We start from the raw sequence: 8,381 nt of genomic DNA, 5'->3' as shown, positions 1-8,381 counted from the left end.
GCACTGTACACGGCATCATGTTCGCTGCTTCTATTCCAAGACAGAAGAGAAACAGCGCGACCGCCAGCGCCCCTTGTGGTCAGAGGTCACAACTGCAGCCTTACAGGAACATTTTCTACATCCAGGAATAGTGATTTTATACTTCATTCATTAATTTAACCCGAGTTATATTTGATCTAAGTGCAGTTTTATAGTATTTGTTGAATATTTCACAAAAGTGTTGCACTTTTAATGAAACACGTAAGTAGCATTAAAAGTGTAAACTTTGTATTTTCTTTAGTACATAATGACATTTTAATGCAGTTACACTAAAACGTTACATAAAAAGTCGATTAAAAGTGTCAACTTTGTATAAAAAGTTGACATTTTTAATGTCATGTTTACAAAATGACATTTCATGACAACATTTATAAAGAATCCTTTGTGATTTTTATGCACCTTCCTTCAAATAAAGTTACCAAATTTACTTAATTGCAACCAGATTGTTTTAAATTATATCAAACCCTGGTTCACCTACATGCTTAGTTGTTTTTGCTGTGGATTAATTTAACACTGAAACATTTTAAATCAAATCTGAGTTGATATTGTGACATTTTACCTCATTACTATCTTCAAAGAGCCAATAAAAACATACTTTCACATTAATATTATAAAAATTCACCTGGTTCTCTGGACCTCTGAAACAAAAACAAGCCCACAGCATCCCGGATCCTTCACCTTGCTCAACCCACTACAAGTTTTTGTCTGATTTAGCTGATTTATTTTGCTGAGAAATTTCTGACTGGAATTTAAATTCCTCTCATAAAGTCATTCCTTTTGTTGATTCGGAAAATCTGCAGAAGATTCTGAGTGAAAACCAGAAACTGTTTAGAAATCAAATGTCATAATGCTAAGATATTTTAGCCAGACCTGCATGCTTTAATGCTTGTTGCAGCAACAATATAGAGAAAAATGATCTAGTGTCATTTCTAAATCATAACAATATGAAGCAGAAAATCCTGCAGCTTCTTCAGAGTTGGTTTGCATACCTACCGCTCAGCAAGGCTGCAAATAATTTCCTATAAAGTTTAGTTTCAATTTATTTATATAGCGCCAATTAACTTTGTAAAACAATTGAACGAAATCATATTAATGCATTTGGACTTTAAGTCATATTTCACCATGTCTGATAGCAGAAAAAGTGGGTTTGTTTTTTCACTTTTCAATGAAGATTATTGATGCAGTTTCCTTTATGGCCAGCAGATGTCACTGTAGCTCCATCCAGAGAGGAGAAGCTGCAGCTTCGCTCTGATTTTCTTCTCTAATTTTACTTTCCAAATATTTATCAGCAATTTCCTGTGGATAAAAATATTTGCAGCTCTCCCTCCGAATAAAAAACAACCCAGAATTTGGAGGGAAAAACTGAATCACCAAATCGAGACAGCTGTTTGCTGCTAATTATCTCGGAGGAAAATTGAGCAAAAAAACTTCTTGAAAAACTGTGAGTCACTAAAACGTCTTGAAAGAGTTCCTAGTTCCTCGATGCCATCTGCTGGCAAAAAGGACACAAATACTCTTTCATCCCTCGTACTGTTGATATTCCTCTCACCTCCTGCTGCGTTTCCCCTTCGGTTGCAGCGACGTTTGAGGAAGAGGAGGAAGAGGGGATACCTTCGTGTCTCTGGGACGACAGACAGAAACAGAGCAGCCTTCACCTCAGCTTCACCTTTCACCATCTGCAGCTTCAGGGTTTAGCAGCAGAAACCAGATTATGTGCTTCTTTTAGTAATAATTTGAGTTTAATGGCTGCTTGAGATGTGATAAGTCACGATCGGCTCGGCTTTGATCTGAAACCATCAGTGTAGATTCACACCGGCTGAAAATCTGAAGAGAAACTATTATCTAGTCTAGAGCTTGTAATTAAGTTGCCAGATGAACAATGATGCATTTGTAGTACAAAGAACTGCCTGAGTCAAAGAACACCTAGAAATACATCAAGCAGACAGAAACGCAGAGTTACGGCAGGTTGCTTTCAATTATGGAACAGCAGCTTAAACTAAACACTTTAGGAGGTTGAAGAAAGACAGAAATAGTTTTTTTCTCAGGTTCAAATGAATCAGATTAAACTTTTCCTCCTTTAGGTCACTTAGGAACATTATTGCTTTTTTCTAATTTCCTCAGTTTTTGGTTTAATTACATTTAAAGGAGCAGTATGATGTATTTTACAGGAACACAATGTTACCAAAAGTTGTAATAAAAAAGCAATATATATCAAATATGACTTCAATAATTGGACTTAGTAATTTGACATCTTGCTTTTGGGTCTCTGTCTCTTTAAAAACTCCTGCTCCTTCTGAAACTCCGCCTTCAGGAAGTCATCACAACATGGTTCCTCTATTAACCCTTCAACAGTTTTTGCCAACGTTGAACTGAGAAGTAGCTCAGCAGATCCACTAAATGTTTGCTAATTGCAGCTGGCTAGTCTGAAGGAGCAGAGTGTGGGAGGAGCTGCATCTTGGAGGCGGGGCTACATCCACCAAGGCGTTTAGGACAGCTGAATGGTCGCCGTGGAGATTAAATAATTTCTCAAACATGCATGAAAGAATCAAAGTGTGTTTTTGATGAAGGATAATATTTTAACAAAAAGTCAATTTTAAATAATACTGCCCTTTTAAAATATCAAGCTTGGTTCAAAAAATTTTGATTTTAGTACAGCAGCATCTTAACAAGGACTTCTGACAAGTTTGTTATAGTTGCACGTAAATATTGGAACAAATCTGCCTCCAATTAATTCAGATGTTTTGAATGAACCAATCAGGCGCTTAAAAAGCAATGACATCATCATTTTGACTTTTTACCAGACACTGTATTAGTTTAAATTAAAACGAACCATCTCTTGTTATTAATTTCCCAAACATAATTATTATAATCAATGAGCCATAAACCTTTTAGCTCACATTAATTAATTTCTTACAAAACTAGGAAAAATAAAGATCCATAAAACCATAAATATTTTTTTCCTTTTTCTGATAAATTACATAATGACAGCACTCTGGTTTGACTGCCGTACTCCTCTAAGTGGTTTTATTTTACTTTACAGAAGTTTTAAAGCACTCAACTTTCCTTCTAACAGCAGCAGATTTTATTGTATTCTATATTAGATTTGATCAATAGCTCTCCAGGTTTTCTGAAGGTATTCAGCTGCTTTTTCTCTCATTTTCTGTCCAGTCTTTGTACCGCAGCAGCGCATTGTGTAGTGAAATAATAGAGACGTGTAAAGTAGAACTAGAAAGTCAGAGAAGAAGAGATGCAGCAGATGAACCTAAGCATCAAAACTCAAACTACATTACATGAGAAGGCAGATTAATGTTTGAAAATCTTCACTTTGCGCCACGATGCGCTCCGTCACCCATTTGTTGGGACCGGGATGATATATGAAATTTATTTTCCATAAAGCTACACTTGCTTTGAGCATCGACTACAGAACAGCCGCTTGCTGTGTTGAGTTTGTCCGCTCACCTGTGTAGATACACCCGCTGCGCTCTTCACCGCCGTTCACTCTGAATAATGGCCACCAGGCAGCAGCTCCGGGAGGAGAAAGGCTCCCGTCATTTTAAGGAAGCTTATTGGTCCCCCGAAAAACTACAAAAATCCTGACATTTTCATCAATCAAAAAAATCCCCACGGATTGAACTTAAAAATTGGACGGTATGCTGCTAACAGTTAGCTTTCGTCAGCAACTCAGAGGCTGAAGTAGGAGCGTTGCGCAATGCAAATAATCACCCGGCCGGAACACAGTGAGCTAATTAATAAAATATAACTTAACGAAGCTTCGAGGTAGATACATTTTCCTCAATGATTTTTAATAATCGAGGAACTCGAGTCATTGGAGGAATCATTGCAGCCCTGGTTTGTTGTGGTTTATTTCTACATATTTGAGCAAAATGGTGAATCTACTGTTTCAGTTTCTTTATTGTTTGTTTTAGATTGACTATTATACTCCTAATTGCACTGCCTGAACAGATTAAAGTTGTTTTTACATGTTTGACCAAACTTGTGAAGCTATAAGTGAGTTGTACTGGTGCAGAATTATCAGATTAAGTGATAATATTTTGTTGAAAAACAGTTTTAAGTCTCAGTATCAGATCGGAATCGGCCGATACTAAACCTCAGATATTACTATCGATACTGGAAGTGAAAAAAGTGGATGGTGCACGCAAGAACCATAAATGTTCCAGCCGATGCTCCATTCTGCTCCTTTGTTTTGCAGGTGAAACAAACACCTGAAGGTTCTTTGAGATTGTTTCTCCTTCTTGGTTTGTGTTTTTCCTTCTAGAAAAGGTCATATCTGGATGTGCACCTCGAGGTCAAGGGTTCATAAAGACGCAACAATCAGAGCAGCTGCATTTTTAGTTAATCCCAACCTGGCAGGGAAATTCATGAACCTGTCAGCTGTTTACAGGCGGTGCGTTCGTCCCGTCGGGATAACGCGGGACTCTATTTAAACACTATCTGCGTGACCTCTCGGTGCACGGCGGCTCCTCGGGGATCTGCGGGATTAACTGGCGCCTCAGAGGTAAGCTGAATCATTATAAACAGCAGCAACGCTTTAGAAAACACCCATAACGGCGCATTAGCATTGAAATGAGGTAGCGCTTTGTCAGGAGGAAGTTCTGGGTCACGGAGACAAACGGCGAACGGTGCCGGAGGGAGCGGCGTGAGCGGCGGCGTCTCTAATGTCAATAGATGCCGGCTCGTTTGCAGAGGATTCTGCAGGGGATTCACCCAAAGACTCCTCCTCATATGCAGTAAAATTTAAAGGTCCACACAAAGCCCGACTTGCATTCTCCATTCCAAGCGACTGTAAAACACCCCCCACTCCTCACTTCCTTTTATATAGGCCATTAAAGCTGAAAACCTGTCCAGCTTTTACTCTCTTCCCGCAGTAAAAGCCTTCTGAAATCCAAAAGGCAGGTGCATAAATAATAAGAGAGAACATTGAGTCTGTGCGAGGACAGAGCTTTTGTCTTCTGTCAGACATGAGCTGGATTATGCACTCCAGGAAACACTTAAGTGGCAGCACCGCAGGGTTTTACCCAGTCACATAAATCCTGATTTGCAGGTAATTAAAATGATGGAGAGAAGTCAAAAACCTGGGATATTTTCCCCCTTTAATGCTTTACTTGACTGAACACCAACAAGCACATATGCAGGAATCAGTGACAGGAGGCAGAGTCAGAATCTGGAGTCAACATGGAGAAACCTTCAGATCTGTCATAGTTTGACTCCACCAGCTTTAAACGTCACTAGAATTTATCTACTCATTCTTCTTTGCCAAGAAGCTCAGTCAGACTGCAGGAGAACATCTCTAAACATCAATTTATAAGTTCTGATTTAGATAAGAGCTACACACCATGATGCTGCCACCACCATACTTCACTGTATTAATATGGACTTCTGCATGCAGGCCAAACAAGTTCATCTGACCAGAGCACCACCTCAGGCTGCGACTACATGAGAACAGCTCCAGAAATGTTTTCAGCCACATTGTAACAGACGGACTGAATGTGAAAAGTTCAAAGGTCAGAATACCCCACTTTATGTTTTACTACATATAAAGTCCTGCTAAGCTTGAAGTCGGCAAACGTGGCTGATGAGTTCATCAGCTCTAGTTATTACTAGAGCTGATGAACTCTGCTGCTTTCTCTCCTCAGATGTGCTGCTTGTTGTCCGGTCACACACTTAGCATGAACTTTGAATGAACAACAACAGCGACAGCTTGCCAGGAGCCGCGCGACAGCTGCACGTCTCGTTCATGAATACAAATCAAAAAGCGTGTGCCACTTCCAATTAAATCTGAGAGAAGATCTTCTGGAGAACAACTGGCGAACGGAGAAGTGACATGTTTCATCAGAACATGGTGTCTCTCCGAACAAAGAAAGCAGACGCTCGTTTTGTGAGCGCCTGATACTGCTAGGCAGAAAAAGGTGCTTTATAGCCTATTATCAAGTCTAAGCAGCATCAGATCCAGGAAAACAAATGCTCTACATCGGCAGCTAACGGCAGGAAACAACCCGTCCTTGGCAGATAATGCTCCGTCAAGTTGCTGCAGCCTGCTGATTCCCCTCCCTCAGAGACATTTGTCAGGCGTCTCCGACGCGGGGATAATTTCTGCTCCGTGCTCGTACATCACGCTGTAAAGGTGATGAGTACTTTTCTGAAGCCGTCAGCGCTAAATAGCTGCGCTGACATTCCCAATCATGCACATGACATTCACGGAGCGACGAGAAAACTTCCCATCTGTTTACCTGCATGCCGACGTATGCGAGCGGCTTTTCTCACAGGAGACTTTGACTGAAAGATGCTCTTTTGCCGCACAAGACAGCCTGGCATTAGATTATGACGCCTGCTGTGGTAGCTGTCACCAGACGGCCTCTGCTAATACAGCTTGTTGATTTATGTTGCCTCTCTGCCTGCACTTTGGTCCCAAACCTCTGACATTTATCAGGTTCCTCCACAAAACTGGACTCCAAAGCAGCTTCTGACACCCGGATAATCAGAGCGGCTTCAATTCAGACTCCGCTCTTCATCCTCGTAGAAACTAGCTGCACTTGCTTGAGGAACTTTTTTTTTTTTTAAAAGCACTTTTTAGGTAATTCTAGGCTCTCAAACTGAAAAAACAAACCTGAGTTGGAAAAAGAGAAGCCTTCTTTTCTGTCATCCAGACAGAGAAGAGATTTATTAAATCAAAGTGGCAAAAGCAAATGAGGTGGATTAGCAGAGCTTGCCACCTTGGCAACCTTTTTAAGTTTTATATCTACAATGATTTACACATCAGTTTTCTACAAAAATCTCATAATGTTCATTTTAATGAAACAGAAATTGTTTAGTTTATTATTGAAGAGCTAAAACAAAAAAAAAAGCATAAAAAGTTCTTTTTTAAAAGACTGTTTCTAAAAAAAGTAGGAAATTTTTGTGCTTTCAACTTCATTTTGACTGTGATGGCAAAAAGTTTGTACACAATTGATATTTAGCAACAGTCTTCAGTCAGAGGCCTACTAAAATTCGCTCCAAGACTGACTGCTACACAGCATCACCATCTGCAACGAATTTGTGAACACACTTGTAGTTTCCCTTTGGGTTAAATAAAGTATTTTTGAATTTAAATCACATAAAGACACCTTAGAGGAGCTAATTGTAAAGTTTTAGAGTGACAACATATTCCATTGGAGGGAGAGTTTCTGTCCTGTTTTCCAGATCGCTGCCTCAGATCTGATTCCCTCAGACTTCTCGCTCAGTGTCTTCATGTGATTGGGCCTCAGAGGAACAGGAGCATCTCCTGATCTCCAACCAATTTCTATGCAAATCCTACAACTTGATTTGGACCAAGCTGCCGTCGTTCGCCGCACGCCGGCGGCGTTGGTTTAAGGTGCTGCTGACGCCGTGAAGCGCCCGCCTCATATTTCCTGACCTGACAAACTCGCCGTGTGATGCATTTCGCCGCGGCGGCGTTCGGCTGCAGGGCAATACTTTAACGCGGCCGTGACAAACAGCTACAGGGAGGGGAAGGTCGGCAAAGTAATCGCCAGGCTGCAGGGAAATGTTCCTCTTACCCGACGTATTTCTCCGCCTCTGCATCAAACCCCAGAAGCATCGCTCAGGCTGCAGACATCGACATCCGCTGAGAGCCGAGTTTCTTCACAAACACAACATCACCTGGAAATCAATCAACTATTAATCGACTTGCGATTAGATTCAAATCAATTATAATCCCAAAAATTTACTCAGGAGTAGCACTACTTCAGCATATTTTTACTCAAGTAAAAGAAAGAAAATTTGCACTTTAAGAAAATGTATGAATATTTGTGATGTATGATGATTTGTATTAAAAAAATCATCAAACACAGCTTAATTTGTGTTAAGGAGATCCAGAAAATTAGCCCAATTAAGATGAAAATGTTTGAATTTTCTAAACATAGTTACTGAAAATGGTATTTAGAGGTGTAAAATTTTAGAAAATGTGATCATATTTCTCATGTGCATTGAAAACCAGTCCTTTATGTTACGGAAATACTGCAAAAACAGAATCTCAAGTAATTTTGATCCAGTTTCTAGTGGGAATATCTTCATACACTTGAAATAAGACAAACTAACTTAAAAGTAACTTTTTACCAGGTTATAGAGGCTTGTTTTAAGTAAACATTTCTTTATTATTGATGAAAAAGTTCTATTTTCATTGGCAGATAAATTAAAAGATGGGAAAATGTTTTTATTACAAGTGAAATAATCTGCCAGTGGAACTAGAACTGGGTTGCTAAGTAACTGCCTGGGCTTTGGTGGGGTTGCTAGGCAACGGCTTGGCGTGGCTGGGGTTGCTAGGTGACGGCGTCAGTAGAAGTAGA

The 8,381-nt window shown here is 39.9% G+C and overlaps 1 protein-coding gene across 1 annotated transcript in view; it reads left to right on the top strand.

Moving 5' to 3' along the window:
• LOC106913309 (NLR family CARD domain-containing protein 3-like) overlaps nucleotides 1–8,381 on the top strand; it is a 50,709-nt gene that overhangs the window by 17,647 nt on the left and 24,681 nt on the right. The window lies entirely within an intron of this gene.

This window comes from Poecilia mexicana, unplaced genomic scaffold (genome assembly GCF_051168715.1).
Source record: "Poecilia mexicana isolate PSO_F unplaced genomic scaffold, ASM5116871v1 scaffold_2, whole genome shotgun sequence".
Lineage (NCBI taxonomy): Eukaryota > Metazoa > Chordata > Actinopteri > Cyprinodontiformes > Poeciliidae > Poecilia > Poecilia mexicana.
Note: the sequence above shows the minus strand (reverse complement) of the source record. Positions and strands in the feature narration are given on the sequence as shown.